The 21218-nt window shown below is 44.5% G+C and overlaps 1 protein-coding gene and 1 long non-coding RNA gene across 2 annotated transcripts in view; both read left to right on the top strand.

Annotated features, from left to right (window-relative positions):
• Window positions 1-21218, top strand: part of POLR2E (RNA polymerase II, I and III subunit E) — a 503098-nt gene that overhangs the window by 14753 nt on the left and 467127 nt on the right. The gene's annotated exons all lie outside the window — the stretch shown is intronic.
• Window positions 18290-20956, top strand: LOC122787218. The gene is made up of 3 exons (XR_006362554.1): window positions 18290-18415; window positions 19431-19435; window positions 20947-20956. It is a non-coding gene; the product is annotated as an uncharacterized LOC122787218 (long non-coding RNA).

Below are 21218 nucleotides of genomic sequence, written 5' to 3' on the forward strand. Positions count from 1 at the left end.
GAGAATTCTTTCATGTCTGCTTGTGGTATAAAATAACCTCTCCAAATACTTCAAGCAGAAGTCCTAAATATTCTAGACTTGAGAGCCATACATATGCCCTCCCAGTGTTTCATTTGTGAATTGCTTGTCCCAATCTCTTCCACTCTTGTCCATCCTCCTTTGATTCCCGTAGTTATCATGCAGTATTTTTAACAGCAGCTTCTGTTGTAGATTAATCTAAAAACTGAGTAGGTCTTTTAACTTGGAATTCGCTGTTTCCTTTCTTTTTGCCTAACACTCTATCAATCCCTGATAGGGTAGGCAGTATGTAGTCTGCAGTCCAGATGTCTTCTTGGTTTCTTCCCATTCTGTTACTTTTCCTTGTCTAGTCTTTTTGCAGCCGATATCTTGGTTCATTTATCAGTTTTCTCCAATAAATTTCAACCCCTCTTGCCTGTTCTCTGTGCCCCTAATTGTAGTAATGTCTGTTGGCAAAAATCTCCTTTTGAATGTATCGTATGTACTCTTACAAAAGCACCATGGGCTTGATTCCTTATCTAGACCCAGATCAAGTTTCCCTAGGACCATTCTCCATGGATTCCTGGAGTCTTCTTACACCTCCCAAATGTAGTTAGTGCTATGGGTAGCTTACCTTGGCTAAGGCTACTGCAGCAATGATCAGTTTGATGAACACAGTACAGTTGTCCAAGTTGAACTTGGTGTAACAGTAGATGTTTGATCACTGCTGTGTGTGTGGTGCTGTGTGTGTGTGTGTGGTGCTGTGTGTGTGTGTGTGGTGCTGTGTGTGTGTGTGTGGTGCTGTGTGTGTGTGTGTGGTGCTGTGTGTGTGTGTGTGTGTGTGGTGCTGTGTGTGTGGTGCTGTGGAATGCGCAAGTTTTCCTTTCCTTGTTGTAGTGCGATCTCAGTGTTTGGTATATTTATAGCGGGGGTGTGTGTGTGTGTGTGTGTGTGTGTGTGTGTGTGTGCGCGCACAGGGAGCTTGCCCCTCTGTAAAAACATCATAGAATTTTGTTTGCTTTACAGGTCCGATGCTCTATGTATGTTTGTGAGGGCTCATCCTTTATCTGCTGGCAATAAATCTCTGAAGGGATTCATGCCCTAACTTCTGTTTTGGTCAGATCAGCTCAAACTGCTTGACAAGTTTGGTTGTTGGAAGGTGCCTGAAGCTTTAGAACAGGGGTGTCCAACCTTTTGGCTTGCTGGGGCCACATTGACTGAACAGAAATGGTCTTGGGGCCGCATATAAAATATATCATATAGTTAACTCTTTTGTTGCTCCGGAAGACCACAGTCTACCTCCTGGCTGTACTGTAGGTGCATTTGAACAATGAATAAATGCCTAATATTTGCCTTTAAATTCTAATTTTCTAATCTAACAGTTAACTCTAACATCTTAGTTAAAAAAAAAAAAATATATATATATATATATATATATATATATATATATATATATATATATATATATATATATATATATATATATATGTATGTAATAATTAATTTTTTTTTTTTACACAAATAAACAGATATTCACTACAGCACTAGCATTTCTCACTGGGAAAACCATTCCAGCAGTCCAACTACGTAAAATGTCAACATCAGCAGTCCTACAATACTATAATCCACAAAAATAACCCAACAAATTTGCAGTAAAGTTAAGAATTCTCATTACTGACTTAATAAAACAATTCTGAATAAGGTATAAGAGGCTCTCACCCAAACAAATAACTTGTGCCAGAAATATGGCCTCAAGCTAAATGCCAGAACGCATCCTCATCCCCTTTGAGGAGAGTGATGTCCCCACAATTATCACATTAATAACAATGTTGTAAGCACGCAATATGTTTTATGGTACTTGGGCACCCAGTTGATAGAAGTCTGACTTTTGACCACCACGTTGTCTCCGTTGTAAGGAAAGCTTTTTACATGGCCCACTTCATTAGTAAGGGTATCTCACCCAGGGACAAGGAGGTCATAACATTCCTGTACTCTTCCTTTACAAGAGCCATTATTGAGTGCAATGCCCCTTTTGGCATGTGCCTCAGCAAAACACCCTGCCAAAAGAAAGACTACAACCATTTCTGACAAAAAAGGTCAAAGGACTAAGTTCACTTAGTTATCCAAACTGACTAAAAAGCTTCTTACTTTCCTCCGTCTCTCACTGGCCCCTATAAATTTCATCATTGGCTTGCTTTCCAGGCTAAGAAAGATCCTGCCTTAAGAGATGTCCTCTACCTCAGAAATACTGGATGTTATGTGATCCTATCTCGCCTACATTCTGTACTGATGGGTTCGGAGCCGATCCTCGGCTCTGACTCTGCACGCTATACTATAGAGCGAAGTCTCTAATTGGCTGAGCTATCTTATATCCCAGGATGCACCACCACTACTTCCCCAGATCTCGTTTGCCGCTTGATAGCAATAGACGTGGTCTCGACTTGGCTGGGCTAAGTACCTTTTACTGACTGATTTTCTGTCAGAAAATTTCTAATATTTCAACCAAAAGCTGTTTTAACAGCTACTTGTTGTTTCTGAGTGGTTTTTGAGAAAGTTTGTGTGTGAGTTTTGTTAGCGCTAGGTTCCCGCCTTATTAGTGGGGGTTTCCTCGCGCTCTACTTCATAATTGTTATATCCTTGTGTTGCTTAATATTTTTGTTTAGTATATATAATTTTTCTCTAACAACAAGGTCCCGTTTTGGTTAGAGGGGCCTTGCCCTCGCGCTCTGCAGAGCTGTATTACAGTTTGCCTGTGGGCCTATCCTGTTTAAGTTAGAGGGATTGCTATCTCTGTGGTAGTTTTTGTCTAGTTTGTGGTAGTGTGTTTCCTTGTAGAGATGTCAAAGGAGCATAGACCTTCGGGTTTTAAAAAATGTACCAAGTGTGGGTACAAGATGTCTATAACGGATGACCATTCTCTGTGTTTATTGCTTAGGGCCTAAACACCTTCAAGAGTCGTGCAGTGTATGCCACGCTTTTTCTTCTCGTGTCCTCCAAGAGAGGAAAAACAAATTGATATTGAAGGGGCTCATCACTCCTTCCTTTGAGGAGGTTTTATCTTCTTCCCCCTCTCCTTCCAGGAAGAAGTCTTCGGCTCCGACCAGTCCGTCGGAGCCGACAGCAAAGAAATCAAGGCAGGCTTCTCCGTCGGCTCCACGGACTTCCGAGCCGAGGTCGGAACGGTCTGCCTCGGTGCCTCCAGCCTCGACTCCTCTGTCCTCGGAGCCGAGTGCTCGAGCATAGAGAGGTAGGTCACCTTCTTCGGCTCCATTGGTTTCGGAGCCGAGAAGGATCGCTCGCTCAGACTCGTCTACCTCGGCTCCGAGGGAAATAGCTGTGCTGGTGGGATCTCCCTCTGCGCCGATACTGCTTGAGACCATTCGGAGCCGGTCCCCTAGTCTTTCGGAACCGGCAGAGAAGTCAACTCGGGCCCGATCTGTCTCTTCTCGGTCCTCAAATGTCCGATTCTGATATTGACAGGGTGCTTCAAAGGCTGTTTCAGTCTCCAGTCTTCCAAAAGTTAGTCTCTGCTCCAGCCCAGTCTGCTCCGGAGCCGATTGTCCACCCTGTTGTCTTGGTTCCTCCTCCAACAGCCTCGGCACCGTTAGAGTCTGTGCTCGTGGAGCCGGTGGAGGTTTTCGGGTCGGCTCCGACCCTTACTCCAACCCCGACCTTCGGGTCTGAGTTCGGTACACGGACCTCCTCTGTCGGCCCCGGGGGTGACGCTTCGGGCCCGATGCTTTCGGTTCCAAGCCTCCCTCTTGGTGCGTCGGCTGCGGGAGTGCCTTCTACTGTTGTGGCCTCGGGGTTCGGACCTTCCCTGGATTCGGGGGGTCCGGCCTTCAGGGCTATGAGGAGTGCTTTAGCCAAATCTTCCTTGGCTACCTCCACCATCTCTCCAACACCTTCCCTTGGCATGGAGACTTGTTCCTTTGTTGTCCCCCTGTCTCAAGACAGTGGAGCCCTGGGGCCTGAGGTCACCCCCATTGGGGATTCCTCCCTTCCTGGGGGTCCTTCCGAGACTTCTTCGGAGGAACCTCCCAGGATGAGAGTGTAAGAGGAAGCACATCTACTCGCCTGATGAGTCTCTCACCTCGGACACCGACCTCTATGATGCAGAGGGGTCCCCCAAGTCGTCCTCAGATTCTCCTTTGTGGACATCTTAGAAATCCTCAAGCAACGAGGCGACTGGCAGTCCAAACCCCCTTCCGCTGAGGAGTCTGTCTTCCTCATGGCCTCTGGGGCTCAGCCTTCCGCCTCCTGGGTGTCTCTGCCCTTCGATGAGCTCCTGGATTTGATCTCTCTAAGGGTGTAGGAGCACCCGGATTCTGTGGAACCGGTGCCAGCTCGCCCCAATAAATTTCTGTCAGCCCCCCCTGAAAAGGAGTTCTTATCTAAAGGTGTGGCAGATGCCCTGGTGGTGGCATCTGCTACCCAGCAATATGTGGCAGAGGCTTCGACGTCCGTCCATCCTCCTAATAAAGAGTCCAGGAGTATGGATCGGTACGGGAAGCGCACCCTTACTTCAGCAGCCTTTACTTTAAGGTCTCAGGTAAACGCACTTCACCAGACTTCAGAGGGATCTGGTCAAGGAGCTTTCAGATACCCTCTCTGGTAACCTACCTGAGCAGTTGGCCCAGACGGTTAGCTCTCAGTTGGCTACCTTGTCATCAATATCGAACCCGTCCATGAGGCTCATTTCATATGCGGCCGAAGGGGCGAGTAGAGCGGCGGGCACAGGACTTGCTCTACGGAGACAAGCCTGGCTCCGCCTGTGTCATTTTGCGGAGGCCTTCAAGTCTTCCTTTGCCAACGCTCCCTTTGATGGGTCCTCCTTATTTGGACCCAAGGTAAAGGACACATTGACCTGCTGTGAACAAGAGGGTGAGACTTTGACTGCCGTAGGGGCACGGTTTTCCACTCCCTTCCGGCCTTATCCCCAGGCTAGAAGAGGGGGGGAAAATGTGGTTCCGCAAATCTCAGAAGACTTACCCCTCACAGCAGGATGATCCCCCTTCTAGAGGCAGGGGGGGGGGGCATTTTTCAGGAAGATGCTGTCCCAGAGGCGGCAGAGGCCCCCGCAACACTGGAGACTGCGAGTCCTTTTGTGGCTCCTCAACCTTCCAGCACCCCTGAAGGATTGCCCGACTGCACCGCTCCGGAGCCAGTCAGGGGTCGTTTTTCGGGGCACCTAAAGGCCTGGGAGAATATCACTCGGGACCGATGGGTGCTCCGGATCATTGCCGGAGGTTACAACATCCCCTTTTCTCAGCCCCCTCCACTATCCTGGAAAATCCCGGACCCACCACCCAGTCAACGGGATCTCGCAGCTATCGAAATTTCAAAGCTGCTTCAAAAAGGAGTCATCCAACCGGTCCCCGAAGACCAGACCGGATTAGGGACTTACTCAAGATTCTTTTTGGTGCCAAAAAAGACCGGGGACATGAGGCCCATCTTGGATCTCAGCAAGCTCAACCATTCTGTCAAGAAGTCCAAGTTCCGGATGGTCACCTTACAATCCATTCTCCCGCTGCTGGAGATAGGTGTTTGGATGTGCTCCATAGATCTCAAGGACGCCTATTATCACATCCTGATCAGGCGTCCAGGAGACACTTGCACTTCAGCCTGGGAGACGGTCATTTCCAGTTCCGTGCACTGCCCTTGTCTCACCACAGCCCCCAGGGTGTTCACCAAATGTTTGGCAGTGGTGACTGCTCACCTGAGAAGTCTAGGATTCCAGGTGTTTCCATACCTAGACGACTGGCTCCTAACTGCCACCTCCAGGCATCTACTCTTACAAAACCTAGCAGCCACTTTTCCCTGGGCAACTCCCTAGGAATCGCCTTCAATTGGGCAAAGTCTGTGTTGCTGCCATCTCCGCGCATAAGGTTTATCAGAGTAGAGATGCTCAAAGCATTTATCTTCCTACAGAGAGGATAGAAACATTACAATCTCAAGTCCGAGCATTGCTCTTCAAACGCTGAGCCCCAGCAAGGATGGTCCTACAACTGTTGGGTTCCATGTCGGTTCTCCTAGTTCCCTTAGCAAGATTGCACATGAGGATTCTCCAGTGGCTCCTGTCAGTCCAGTGGTCATATCAGGATCTCCCTCTGTCACCTCATTATAATCACGGAGACGTGCAAACAGGACCTCCGTTGGTGGCTTCTGTCCTCCAACCTGGATCAGGGGCGACCCTTCGTTCCTCCACCTCCAGTGGCCACTTTGACTGCGGATGCCTCACAGACTGGGTGGGGGGTCAGTCCAAGGCAAGTGGCACCCCCACGAGAGTTCCCTACACCAACATACTGGAAATGAGGGCAGTGCTTCTATCGCTTCAGGCACTACACAGTTACCTCCCCCAGGGCATGATTGCCGTTCAGTCCGACAACATGTCAATAGTCTGGTACCTGAACAAGCAGGGAGGGACCAGGTCCTACCCTCTTTGCAGAGAGGCCATGAGAGTATGGGATTGGGCTATTGCAACCAACCGTTTCTTGGTAGCAACACACATTCCGGGGAGATCCAATGTGATAGCCGACAAACTGAGCAGAACTATTCTCTCCCCGCACGAGTGGTCTCTGAACGACAGAGTGGCAACTCAGATCTTCAGAAGATGGGGAACTCCTTGTTGCGACCTCTTTGCAACCCCCCTCAACACGAAATGTCTACAGTTCTTCTCTCTCCCCAGTTCTGGGGGGGTTTCCCAAGGACGCCTTAGTCCAAGCTTGGCCTACTGTACGCCTTTCCACCGGTTCCCCTTCTTCCCAGGGTGATCCAGAAGGCGATTCACTTGCAGAGCAAGATGATTTTAGTTGCCCCATACTGGCCTCGTCAATTGGCTGCCCTTTCTTCGGAAATGCGCACTGGACGGTCCATGGTTCCTGGACCAGGTTCCAGACCTCTTGATCCACCAGTCGGGACAGCTCCATCAGTCCCTTCACTCGTTGAAGTTAACAGCTTGGCTCCTCCACTTCCGACCATAGTCAGGAACCAGGTTTTGGACTCTAAGTTATACATATCTTGTCTTCGGCCCACAAGAATTCGACTAAAAAAATGTATAACAGCAAATGGAAGAGATTGCCCAACTCCGGGGGTTAGATCCCATTACTGCCCCGGTGTCAGAAGTTTTAAAATTTTTAGCTTTCTTATTCAATCAAGGTTCTTTGGTCTCTACCATTAAGGTTCAATTGGCAGCTATTTCTAATTTTCATGAAAGTATAGACCCACCTTTGATGAGCAATAAGTTCTGTAAAGCCTTCATGAAAGGTGCTGGGCTGCTATGACCTCAGATTTCTCATCCCGCTCCACTGTGGGATCTTAATTTCGTATTAGGTGCCTTGACCTCTTTCCCCTTCGAACCGGCAGCACCTAGTGACTTGAAATTTCTTTCTTGGAAGACAGCTTTTTTGGTGGCAATTACATCAGCCAGAAGAGTTTCGGAACTTCCAAGCCCTATGTGTCAAACCACCGTACCTGTTTTTTCCCAAGGATAGAGTATCCCTCAGGCCTAATCCATCCTTTGTCCCCAAAGTTTGTTCTAGTTTTTGTCTTCAACAGTCATTGGAACTCCCAGTTTTCTTCCCAAATTACTCAGCGGAATACATCTTCCATACATTGGATGTTCACAGGCAATTGCGTTTCTACCTAGATAGGATGCACCAAACACGGAAAACAGATCAGTTGTTTGTGTCCTTTTCGGACAATAAATTTGGCAAAGCCATCACGAAGGTCGCCATTGCCAAGTGGATCAGAGACTGTACAAGTCATTCTTACCTACTTTCTAATAGAGAGCTTACAACCACTGTGAAAGCTCATTCTACAAGGGCTATGGCTACTTCGACATTCTACGCTTGCCATTAGTGACATTTGTGCTGCGGCTACCTGGGCCTCGCCTCCACACATTTATTTCTCATTACAAATTGGACGTGGCATCTCGGGGGCGAGCTTCCTTCGGTTCCACAGTTCTCAGGAGTGTTTTCCAGTGAGCCACCCAGGAATCAGGTGCTAGGGACGCTGTCCCATCAGTACAGAATGTAGGCGAGATAGGATCACATAACATCTTTGTTATGTACTTACCATAACTTCAGATGTTTGGGATCCATCTCGCCTACATTCCTAATAACCCACCCTCCTTCCCCCTGCCTTGGAGATCAGAAGAGACCGGACGGTTCAGTTTAGCCGTTTCATCTTGAAACACCTGGCAATGTTATTTCAACTGTCTGTGAGTGTGGGCATGTGTGCAGTCAAACAAGATCTGGGGAAGTAGTGGTGGTGCATCCTGGGATATAAGATAGCTCAGCCAATTGGAGACTTCACTCTATAGTATAGCGTGCCGAGTCGAAGCCGAGGATCGGCTCCGAACCCATCAGTACAGAATGTAGGCGAGATGGATCCCAAACATCTAAAGTTATGGTAAGTACATGACTAAAAGTTATACTTAAAACGCTCACTACAAAGACCACAGCCTTCACTGCAACATAAACAAGCCACTTTTTATGGACAGGTTCTTGACACAAAAACCTTTAACTTGTGTAAAAAGCTCCTCTCATTATCAAACCATATAGTTCAGCAACACGATGGCTGGATGAATAGCCATAAATGTAGTCCTTGGGTAAGTAACATAGCCTTCATCAAACCAGATGAAAATCTACATACTAACCTTTCCCAGCTGGATGGCTAAGATCTAATATTGGTTACTCAAGTCTAGTTGCCAAAGAAGAGGGGCATGTTTAACTAAAAATTCCATTTGCAAAATTATATTCGGTATACATATTGAATGTCTCTCTCTCTCTCTCTCTCTCTGTGTCTCTCTCTCTCTCTCTCTCTCTCTCTCTCTCTCTCTCTCTCTCTCTCTGTCTCTATGTAATGCCATATTCACAGTTAGTTTGGTGGAACCCTGATATAAACTGTACAGTAAAAGAAACTCTTACCCTGTTTAAAAAAAAATAATAAAAATATTCCCATCGTCTAGAGATGAACCCATAAAATCAACAAAGAATTCTGAAACAAAATCCAGTCCTCCAAAAGTATAAATTGAGAATTGCTACCACTGCTAAGGCCAAGCACACAGCCTCCTTTATATATGTTAGCAGCCTTAGCAATAAGGCCCAGCAATGCTCAGAGCTTGTACATAACTTACTTGTCCCCCAAGGATATAGAGCTGAAAGTATTAGAAGGCAATTTCAGCTCTTTACTCCCCTGTGTCCATTAAACTTACACCAGCACCACCTCCTGTGATCTCAGAGAGCATTTAGAACCTGCTCAAAGGCCAAAAACACTTGCTCTGTGGGTCCTGATAATGTGCTGGGCTCCCTTCTTGTCAACACTATTTGGTAGGCTCGCTGCAAAGCCAGTTCAACGACATTCTGTCGTCCAGGATTGTGCCAGAGAAATGAAGAACTGCAGTAATCCTTCCACTCTTAAGATTGGGATCTACTACTGATCCAGCAGTATACACACGCAAGCCTCACCGGCCTGATCTTTAAAGCAGTGGAACACATTATAAAACTAGTTATGGCATGGGCAGTCTACAAACCCGGGACCCAATTCAGTCTGGATTTGTTAAAGGCAGAACCTGCCTCATGATTTGGTGGGCTTCTTGGCATAATGGTTAAGGTTCTTGCATTACAGATGCAAGGTATGTAGTTTTATTTCAGCCTCTTGTTGTTGGCTAGGCTTGTAATAGTCTGTGGATTAATATCCTAGTATTTAACTATGAACATGTTACTGATTTTATTAGACTTGGCATATTTGTTCACTGCCACCTCATTTTTGTTTGTCACTGTTTAGCAAACCGACTTGACATGGTCTGAAGAAGTTTAAGTTTAAAATCTAAAGTGCTAACATATTAAACGTGGCTTTAACATTTAAGTTTGGCTTATTCTTTGCACTTGTCTCTTGCTTTTTCCTTTTCCGATGTCAAGGCTGACATCGAGGGCATGTGGCTTACCATGTTTGCAGCCATTTGTAAACTTTGGAGCTGTCATTTAATTTCCTATCCAACTTAGATTCTTTATGAAAGACTGACACCCACCAATAAGTTTATAGGTTCATACTAGGCTGTCTGCCTTAGGGCATTTACAAGCCTAGCCAGAGTGTGTTTGGCTTTCGCCACCCCTTGGAATGAGTTTACTGTGCCCTTTTTTTAAGGTTGTGTTTACTGTGCCTCTGTCTAGTAGTGACACAGAAGTGATCCCCAGGGTAAACCTACGATCTCCCATCCACTCAAGATTTTTCTTGAGAGTCAGTGAGGGGCTCTGCCTAACATGGACTGGGATTCTATTCCAAAGTGAAGGGAGCCTCTGGGTTATGAATCTGTCCCTCCAGCATGTCCTATTTATTTATTTCTGTGCTGAGGTTCAAGTCACTCGATCGTGTAGCTCCTAAGGGATTTGGATTTTCTGAGGTGGAGTATGTCCATTAATTCAGGGTTGGACATGGCTTTGTAGGTCGGGCATAGATCGCCTCTGAGTAGGCGGTATGCAACTGAGTAGAGCTGGAGTTTCTTTAGCCGAGCAGCATATGGCATCTGTTTGAGTCCCTTGATCTTCTTAGTGAGGTACTTTTGGGGTCTTTCTAGTTGCTGCAGGTGTCGGGTAAGGTACATTCCAAATGGGGCATTGTACTCTATTATGGGCCTGATGAGGGATGAGTAAAGGGGCACCATGACCTCCCTTGATCTAGATGTGAATCCTTTCATGATAAGGTGGGCTATATCGAAGGTCTTCCTAACCACTTTGGCAATGTGGTTGTCAAAGGAGAGGTTACTATCAACTTGGGTGCCCAGGTCCCTAATTACTTCTGTACTTAATGGATTACCTCCTATGTGGTAATTTGTGGGCACTTTGTTTTTGCCAAAGGGTATAACTATACACTTTTGGTATTTGGTTTAAGGCCATGGCTCTGGCGCCAGTTATCAGTCTCTAAGAGACCCTTTTGGAGGATGCTTGTGTCAGCTGGAGAGTCAGTTGTGGCACCCAATTTGCAGTCCTCTGTGAACTTGGTCAGCCACAGTCCTCCCGTGTTGGCCTGTACCTCAGAAAAATATATTCCGAATGAGAGGTCCCAGGACTGAGCCCTGTGGGACGCCACTTCTAACTGGTTTAGAGTCTGTTCCAGCAATTCTGACCATGTGGGTTCTGTCCTTGAGCCAGTTTGCAACCCATCTTATGACACAGGGGTTTATATTTAGACTGGAGAGTTTGTCTACGATGCCCGAGTGGGGTATTGTCAATGGCTTTTGCGAGGTCTAGGTAGGCTGTGTGGACCACCTTATCCTCATCAATGGCCTTGGTGACTGTTTCAAAGAAATCTACCAGGTTCAGGAGGCAGGATCTGCCCTTGATAAAGCCGAATTGGGTAGGATCCAGTGTCTGTAGGTCCCCAATGTCTTTGTTTATGAGCTCCATAATGATCCTCTCCATAGCTTTGCAGACCAGGCTAGTCAGGCTTATGGGGTGGTAGTTTCCAGGGTCCATAGAGGCGCCTCCTTTGTGGAGTGGGACTACTGTTGCTGTACACCATTCTTTGGGTACATATCCTGTAGTAATGCTAAGATTGAATAGCAGCTTTATGTGAGGGTATAGCTCTTGGAGTTCATGTAGCATGCAGCCCGGGACACCATCCAATCCCATTGATGCTATGTTTTTTGCTTTGGAGAGGGTGGCTCTCACCTGGGCATCTGAGATGTCAGGGAGGCAACACTCTGCTGGGATAGATATTTGTCCTTTTGGGGGGGGGGGAGTTTGCACTGAACCTGTCTTGCCAACATGTCTGAGGGTTCAGTGTATTTTTTGTTGTGGACTAACTCTGAGCATATCTGGGAGTTGCCACCCAGGTTTCTAACATAACTAAAGAAAGCCTTATGATTATCTTTTGTTTGTTGTGCAATTTTTCTCAAGTGGCCTTGGATGTTGAGTGATCGTAGTTTGTTGCTAGTACTGATCAGAGATGCCTTCCCTTTTAGGAATTCTACTCTTAGTAGCTTCCTCCTCCTGTTGTATAGCTTATTTATGGCTGGGGGTCCACCAGACAGGATGCCTGCCTTTGGGGGAATGGGTCTTGGTTTTATTTGGGATTGCATGATCCATGCATTCCTGAAGGTGTCAATAGAATGCGTTTTATAAAGGATTCAGCAGATAGGGCCGTGGTTTCCACTGGCCTGGTAGCCTTGAAGGATTCCACTTTGGTTTTAAGAGGTGTGTGAAGTTAGCTTTTGAGAAGTTCTTCACTGTGGTCTTTTGTGCTGGGGGTGAGGGCGGGATGTGGATTTCTAGTGAGATGAATTTGTGGTCTGATCTTACCAGTGAGGGGTATACTTCTGGTATGGAACATTGTGTTCCTATGTTGGTGATCAGATCTAGTATGTTTTCCCCTCTTGTGGGAGTGGTGACCAATTGTTCCATAGCATTTGAGTTTATGAATTCTAGGAACCTCTGGGCTAGGGTGTTGGGGCTTGAGTAATGCTCCCAGTCTGTTTGGATAGTTGAAGTCCCCCAATGTGATGGTGTTTGGAGAGACCTTCATATTCTCCAGTGTCTTCAGGAAGGCCGAGTGGGGTTCCTGAGTTTGAGAGGGTGGTCTGTAGCATGCTATAAACTGAAAGGCAGTTTTGCCCACTGTTAGTTGCACGTGGATGGTCTCCAATGCTTCGTGCAATGCCACTAACCTGGAGGTGTGTGTGTCTTTGATGAATGTGGGTACTCCCCCTCCTTTTGTGGTTCGGTCTGAGTTTTGGGGCCGAAAAGCATGATATGAGGTATAACCTGGTAGTGCTGGGGTGCTCTCGGGAGCCTTGAACCAGGTTTGTCAATGCACAGACCTCTATGTTCTCCATACTGAGGAGGGCTTTGAGAGCGTGCATCTTGAGGTTTAGACTTCTGGCGTTGAGCAGCATTACCCTTAGTTTCTTTCTACTTGTGTTGTGTAAGGAGGTGGGTTTGTCTTTTGAGCCTTGCCTAGAAAAGGCACTATGGGGGTGGCAAGAGCCTTTGCCAATATCCGAAAGCCCAGGGGTGACAGGTGCAAGCCGTCCTTTGCAAAGCAACATGGCTTGTTGAGCATGTTATCCCAGGCAGACAGATACTGGATCCCCCTTTGACACCAATACTCAAGCCAATTGTTGAAATTGATCATTTTGTCTTTATACTGAGGCATCATTCTTGGTGAGGGTAAGATGCTGCTCAAGGTCAGGGTCATACCAGCCTGGGCTACATGATCAGAGAGCTCCTCTGTCTCTCCATGTAGTCCAGGGAGGTGCATCTCGGGTCATTCACACCAGCGTGGACAATGATAGAGTCATATTTGTATTTGCTTTGGAGTGACCTGAGTGCTTGTGTTATGTGGCGGATTCTAGCGCCCGACAGGCAGCTCACTGTGACCTTTTCTTTGTTCAGCCTGATGAGCGGGATGTCAGTGTGTCTGACTAGAGTCGCGTATTACAAGTGTAGCAGGTATGTTGTTGAGCCTTAAGGGCTGTGGCTGTTTGGCACACTGACTTTGTGAGCTATGTGTTGCCTGTGTTGTGTTTTGGGGTAGCGGTCGCTTTGGTGTCTGCTTAGGTCTCTGCTGTTTTGGCAGATTTTTATTTTAGAGCCTCCGAGTATGTTTTTGTGTGTTTGTGTTTGGTCTGCAGTTGTGGTAGGACTATGTGAGACTGGATTTGTGGTGTGTGTGGTTACCTTCCTCTCCTGACTCAGTTACGCTAGTACGGAGTCGAGAGAGCTCAGCCTCCAGTTTGGCTATATGGTTGCATCTCTTGCATATATTTGTACTTGTTGGGAGGAGGAGAGGGTTGTCTGTGTACATGAGGCAGTTGTAACATTGCCTCAAGATTCCTAGATTCACCAGCTGGACTGGAGAGGAAACCAGTAACTGACCTTTGGACATGCTAGAACAGTATAGGGAACTCCTTTACAACTGAATCAGAAAGGACCAATGGGGGTTAAAGTACTCAAGGGGGAGTATATGAGGATGTAGTGCTTAACTTATAGAAATTGCTTATATGAGCACGTGCAGGGTTTTAGATTTAGAATGAGTGTTTAATTTGAGTTATAGCAGTTCCAAGGGAAAAAGTGAAGAGTAGACTTTGTGAAGCCGGGAATAGTTTAAACCTGATGCACAAAAAGCTGTGCTAAGCGATTTTTATACCAGGGAGAACAAAAGGATAGAAATTTAGCTCATTGGCCATATTGGGATAAAGTTGCTGGGCTGGGACCACTCGTACAGGGACAGATAGGCTGCTCAGAGTTCCCTCTCTCACAGTGAACAAGGAAGCCACCTAACTATTCAAGTATGATATGGGCAACACAGGAACCTTAACCACAGTCCTGGATTCAGCAAAGCCTGAAGACTGGACAAGATTAGTACAGAAAGGTGGGAGAGCAGGGAGATTATTTTTTGTAGTTTTTTCTTTTTTCACAGAGAACAGAAATGCAGCAACTTAAATAACTCTAAATACAGAGGAGGCTAGCGCAACAGATATACAAGCAAAAACGATACAGCAACTTTTTAAAGTGCAACAGTGAATTTTAATTACAGTAAGCAATGCAGATAGTAGGGTTCCACAGAAGCACTGAATAACCGCGTTTTCGGCGGAATTAGCATTTCAGGGATACAACAAGAAAGAATCAATACACTTACAAAGTCTCTTTGTCCGTCGGCCGCTTGTAGGATTCTGCAGGGCACCACGAGGAGCTTTGCTGAGCTGTATACTGCCAGGACTGTCCTAAAATGAAATGCAGCCTTGTGACCTTGGGCAAAATTGGACACCTACCAAGTAATGCACCTCCCCCTTTTTTATTTATTTATTTTTTTAAGTTGACTTGGCCATTAGAGACTTGGAACACTTATTTTTTTTCCTTTTCCCTTGAGCTATCTCTCGATTATCCTGTATCCACTGTTTAGAATCATCTTGCCAGACTAATCTCCAGGTGTAGTTCCTCCATATTATCCCTTTCTACACTTCTGTATCAGGCCCATAATGTTGTGTAATGGACTGCTTTGGCATGTAACTATCAGAGCATGTCACCCTACTTGAGACACCGCAGCACTTTCTTACCAAGGTAGTCAGGGGCTCAACTTCGTTGAGCTAGCCAGACTGTTTTTAAAGCACTTTCTGTTTTGTTTTTTTTTTTTTTTCCTGACTCCTGTAGACTTTGTTTTGAGAAGTGACCTGTGTCTAGCCTGCAGAGCCTTGGTGGATCCATTACTCATGTTCAGAAAACTGTTAACATGCTCAACACTTGCTCAAGAGTTTTTAACTTCCACTGAAACGACGTATGTAGACCTGCTTGTGAGATGCATATCGCAGAAAATTCCTCTTATGGAACAGTACGGAAAGTAGCTCCATGACCCCCTCTAAGCATAACCTGGACAAATGTATGGGCAGTTTTAAAGTATCCCAGGTATGACCCTTCAAGCTATCGAAGTTATAAATAAGCTTATGCCAATGGGCGCCTACAATTTGGTGCATTGTGGCTAAGCTACTAATGGACCTGTGGATCAACAGCTTATTACTGATTTTATGAATCTGTTTAGCCTTCAAAAGTTTGTAGGTGGGATCCACGTGATGATGAAATGGATTAAATGCTGCCTCGGAAAGGTATGTTGTCCCTGGTTGAAACCAACAAAATATGGGCAACTCTTCAGTTACAGATACTACAAGCTTATCTCCTATTAATACGTTGATTTGAACCACTCCGATGTCTCAGACTCCAGCATAAGGGAACCTCCACCAGTCCCTGGGAAGCAATGTGCAGGGTTGTGGTTGGCCTCTAACAGCACAACAGCTCCTGCAGATGGTCAGGATCTAAGTTATGCTGTGGTAAATAGATTTAAAAACCTTGTAGTTGCACTGGCTGCCCATTAAGCAGTGTATAAACTCTACAGTTTTTGTATAATATGTTTGTATTACCCCAATAAGAAACCAGACAATGGAGTTAGTTTGAAAGAGGCAAGTCCTTGTGCTACAATAAGGAGGTCAGAAGATGGAATTGGGTTGTTGGATCAGGTGACAGTCTAGTCCTTGAGTGCCAGCCTGTCAAGCATTCCAAGATAATGCACCTTTGACATACAACACAGCTTTTCTTCATTGTAAGAGATTTTTAGGGATTCCTCTGTTCTAGTCTTGTCCCTAAAGAGTTGCATGAACAAGCATGTCATGAATGTGTTGAGCTGAAGCAGATTTACATCTATGATTACATGCTCAGTATGAGTCCTTAATCAAGTTAAGCTCCGCCACAGATGCCTAAGGAAATGGGAGAGGTAAAGCTGGGTGATGGCAGTTACACACCTGTTCTAGGCATCTCAAATTTAATACGGTCTGTGAGGCATTAGATGTACAGTGAAAAGGAGAATAGAGGCTTTCGGTACCCCACAGTTTAAATGGTGGGAGGAAGAAAAGTTAACATCAGGTAGTACTCTGGGTACATCCAGTGTAGGAGAAAGGAATCTGGTGTTGGTACCAGAGGAAATGCACCCCGGGGATCACTTCTGTGTCTCTGCTCGTAGTGGCACAGGAAAATAACTTTCTTGGGTGGTGTAAGCCAGGGAACCTTGTTGGCTAGGCTTACACAGGCCCTTGGGCTGATAGCCTTGTACCTACCTATGAACCTAAGAATATCATGGTAATTCTCCAGATGGTTCAAAAGAGTAAGGATAATCCATTATATAAAAAGCTGATGAGAGAGTGAGAAGGATCGAAGTACAGTAGTGGTCCAGAACCCTCCCAACTGGATCTTAAGATTGTAGTGAGAGCAGTTTAAATACTGTCTGGCTTCATAACCCAGACTGGAAAGGCTTACTAATGCTATCCTCGCATTTAAGATTCCAGATGAATATACACCATTTTTTTCAAGTCATAAAAACGATGGAAGGTTTGGGATTTGACTGATTTTTTTTTTTATCAGTGGCTTAAGCCAGTTTGTTGACGGTGGGAGTATCCAACGCCTCCTTTTAGTTGACTGAGAGTCTTCTCTCTGTAAGTGAAGCAGAGATGGTCTTCACCATTATGGCCCTGTGATCCCCTTGTGATACAATTCCCCTGCATGACATAATTTATTAGTTGAAATATATTTTGTCAATTTTCTTTGCGTATTTCACACCTGTGTCCAGTCTGTTTACGTAGCTGATTGTATAAAAATGTTTTTGTTTATTTACTGTTTAGTGAATTCATCATTTTGGTTTTGGCGTTTTGTGGCGTTACTGTAACTGGTATTTAGGTGCTCAGTTTTTTTGGGGAGGAAAGGAAAGTAGGATAGTGCTAGTAATTACTGCCAGCTAAGTTGAAGTGTGCTAGTGAAACTGAATTAGAGTTGTTTGGCTTTTATACATCCTGTTTTGCACTGCAAAGAAGTATTACGGCCAACAAACAAGAAGTAAAACAAATCTGGGGGAGGGGCAGAATTAACATCATTAATGTGTTTCAAGTGTCCACAGCTTTGGTTGTGTACATCAGTGTTGCTTATTACAGTAATCCTTTCAGATGCAATTCCTTGTTTTTTATTGTACTTTACTATTTATTTTGCATTTGTTGACCAGTCTAGTCTAACTGGATATATGTCCATTTTCAGTAGAGGCCCGGGGAGAAAAGCTCCAACCATCAGCAGTGACCAAAAGAAAAATCTAAATACAATATATAGTAATAGACAAGTGAATCTCAATATATTAGATATAGTTGAGGACAAAAGTTTTACAGAGTAACTTAGTAGATTTTAAGCTAAGATTAAATGCAGAGAACAAAAAAAACATAACATTAAGGAAGGTGTGTTTTTTTTTTTTTTTTTTGTTACTACAGATAGGTGAGAGAACAGTTGAGTAGAGAAGTATAGAGAGAGAGCAGGAGTTGAAAGAGATCAGTCTGGTTAGAGCAGGGATACAGCCAGTGAGTTGTAAGATATTCTTTCAGCTTCTTTTTAAAAAGAATAGTGGAAGCAAGGGAGGAAAGTTCAGTAGGAAGCTGATTCCAGATTTTCCCTGCTGTGTTGGCGAAAAGTGTGTCTCCAGCCTTATTTGATTTAATAGTGGAAACTAGGAGCTTATTAGCTGAGCGTAGTATAGCAAGATGTGTAGGGTGAGATCAGGTTAGTGAGGATAGGGGTATTTTTTAGGGTGGTAAAGGATCTTTTGGGTGATAACAATTTGTTGATAAAGAAGTTGGTTCTGCAGTTCTAGCCATCCCAGTTGTTTTAGGTTAAGACCGTGGTGGGTTCTGAAGTTGGTCCCAGTGGCAAATCTGGCTGTGTTATTGTAACTAGTAGAGAGTCTGGTCAGGTTGTTTTTTGATGGATTGGTATATATTGCTGAAGCGTAGAACAGGGTAGAGATAAGGTGGGTCTGGGCAATAGTTATTCTGGCTGTAGGGGAAAGGAAGGGTTTGATTCTGTAAAGAGTGCCTAGTTTTATGTTGACTGACTTTATAGTTAACCTTAGTTTTGATGACCACATTATCAGTTGTTACTCCTAGTAGGCTGGTAGAAGTGTCTGGGGATATGATAGTTGCATTGTTAGAGGTTATTGTAAAATGCAGTTGAGGTGACTTATGAGTTGGAGCAAAGAGCAATAACTTTGTTTTCTTTGGGTTCAGGAGGAGGCAGTGTTGCATAAACCAATTTTCAACACTGTTAAATACTGACTGGGTGAGACTGAAGAGAGGTTGTGGACTTAGCTGAACAAATTAAAGTAGAGTCCTCTGCATATTGTATGCAGGTGGCCTGAGGAATTTTGGTATGTAGGTCATTTAATAAGCTATGAGAAGAGTAGAGGTCCTAAAATAGAGCCTTGGGGCACTGCAGTGTTCACAGGAAGGGATTTTGAAAGATTGTTATCCCACAATACTGCTTGTTGCCTGTTTTCCAGATAGGGTTTGAACCAATTTAATGCTTGAGTCAAGAGATTGGGCTTTTTAGAATGTCTATAAGGATATTATGGTTGACCATATCAAAGGCTTTTGAAAGGTCAATAAATAATGCAGAGGAAAAAGTGTTACGATTTTTGTTTATGGAGTCCGAGAAGGATAGAAGGGCAATTGTACTATGGAAAGGCCTAAAACCATGTTGGCAAGTAGATTGTTTTGGAGAAGGTGGTCAAGTAGTTGTCTGTGTATGCATTTTTTCCATTATTTTTGCTATTGGGAGACAGTAAGGCAGTAGGCCGAAAGTTGGAGAGTTCAGTAGATGGCCCACCTTTTATGTAGAGGGATGATATGGGATATTTTCCAAATGGAGGGGATTTTGCTTTCTAAAATTGTTCTATTTATAAGGATGGAGATGGGATAGGTAATAGCATTTGCTGCTATTTGCAGATATTCAGCTGGAGGAAGGTCAACAGAAAGCGTGCATGATTTTAGGTGCAAATGAGTGATGTAGGTACTGGTTGTATTTGAAAGGTAGGAGATGGAGTCTTTGTGGTATTTAATGGGGATGTAGTAATAGGAGGTAAAGTATTGGCAAGGGTTCGAATGGCTTCAGTAAAGTAGTTATTAAAGGCATCAGGAATTAGGTTAGCGTTATTTTGGTTGAATCCTGTAGGGGCAGGAGTTTTGAGTGTCCTGGCTGAAGTTTGTTTATGCCAGACCAGAATTTTTGTGGTTTTTCCTGATTATTTTGTTGGAGGTGAAGGTAATAGTCTTTTTTTGTGTCTGAGAATATCTTTCTTGGTAGCATTTCTTAAACTGTTTAAAGTAGAGGTGATCTGATGGACATTGAGACTCTCCATTTGGCCCAAATTTTATTTCCGAGTAGGAACTTTTGCCTAGTTTTTGTGAGCCAGGGGGCAATTTTGGTCCTTATTCGGGAAGAACGATAGGGAGCGTGGTAATCAAGGATTTGAAGGAATCTAGTGTTAAAGTAGGTCACTGCATCAAGTGGAAGATGAGACATAGGTGACCAGTCACAAGCTTTCAGTTCATTTTGGAAGCTCTCTGGGTTTAAATTTTTTTTTTTTTTTTTTGGAACGTGAGGTTTTAAATTTATTAGTAGTTGGGCTATGGATCCTTTGTTTAATAATATAGGTTAGCATGTGGTCACTAATATAGTCAGGGAGGGTTCCTGGTTTATAAGTATCGAGGTGGCTGTTAAGGATCCAGTCTAGGGTTGTTTCCTTACTGCTTGGCTTATGGATTCTAGTAGGAGTGGTTATAATTTTTGAGAATCTGTAAAGATTTATATGATTGGGAGGATTAAGGGAGCTGCAGGAAGCCCAGTCTATATTAAAATAATCTAATACTATGGTTTCCTGCGGTAGATGGGTAGTGAGGTAACAAAGTAAGTTTTCAAGAGTGTTGATATTATTTCCAGGGGTGAGATATGCACAAATTAGATGGATTTGGAGTTGTTGATTTGAAGTTTGGCACTAAGAATTTCTGAATTCATATCTGGTGGTAGGAGCACATTGAAGGGTAAAACTTGGAGTTCAGATTTATATAGAATGGCTACACCTCCATCCTTTTGGTTTTATGGTCAAGTCTTAAGATATTATAACCTGGAGGGGTAATCTTCTGGTCCAGAGTTGAGGGCTTTAGCCATGTCTCTGTAATACAGAGAATATCGAATGAGTGGACATCTGAGTGCATGTAGGTGGGTAATTTTGTTAATGCTACAGATGTTAAGGTGAGCTATTAGGAGGGAGAGGGTCTATTTAAAGTAGTGATTGGAGGAGATAATAGATGTGTAGGTTATTGGGAATGTCAGTATTGGGGCCTGGGTTAGGATGAATATCACCATCTAATAGGGGGTGTTGGTGAGGATATTGTATAAACTTTAGGTTTTTGTAGAAATTGTTTGGGCATTGTTTTATAGGGAAGTAAGTAACATGGGTAGCTCTATGCTATTTTGGTACTATATAGATAGAAGAGGGTGTTATGTTACTATGGTTAATGTTGTTTATGGGAGAAATGGGTAGAGTTTGCTGGTAGGGGGGTGGTGTTCAGGAAGTGAGAAGTATTCATACAAGGTTAATGTGTATGGTATTGAGAGAAGTCAGAGTTAAAGTTGAGTAGCAGGTTCGGGAGTATAGATTTGTGTGTTGGGGCCATTAGGATATGGAGCTAAGGAGTTTGGGTGTATGGATGGTAGGAGTGTAGTAAGTAAACTAACAGTTAGGAGAAAGGAGAGAGTGGTTAAAAGGGAGAGTAGGTAGAGGGAAGAGGTGTACAATTAAGTAAAGTTGGTTATAGGAGAGAAGCTGTATACAATTGAGTAAAAAATAAAGGTGGTTGTAGGAGA

The sequence above is a fragment of the Protopterus annectens genome, chromosome 13.part0, assembly GCF_019279795.1.
Source record: "Protopterus annectens isolate FY-2018-M chromosome 13.part0, PAN1.0, whole genome shotgun sequence".
In the NCBI taxonomy this organism is placed as follows: domain Eukaryota; kingdom Metazoa; phylum Chordata; order Ceratodontiformes; family Protopteridae; genus Protopterus; species Protopterus annectens.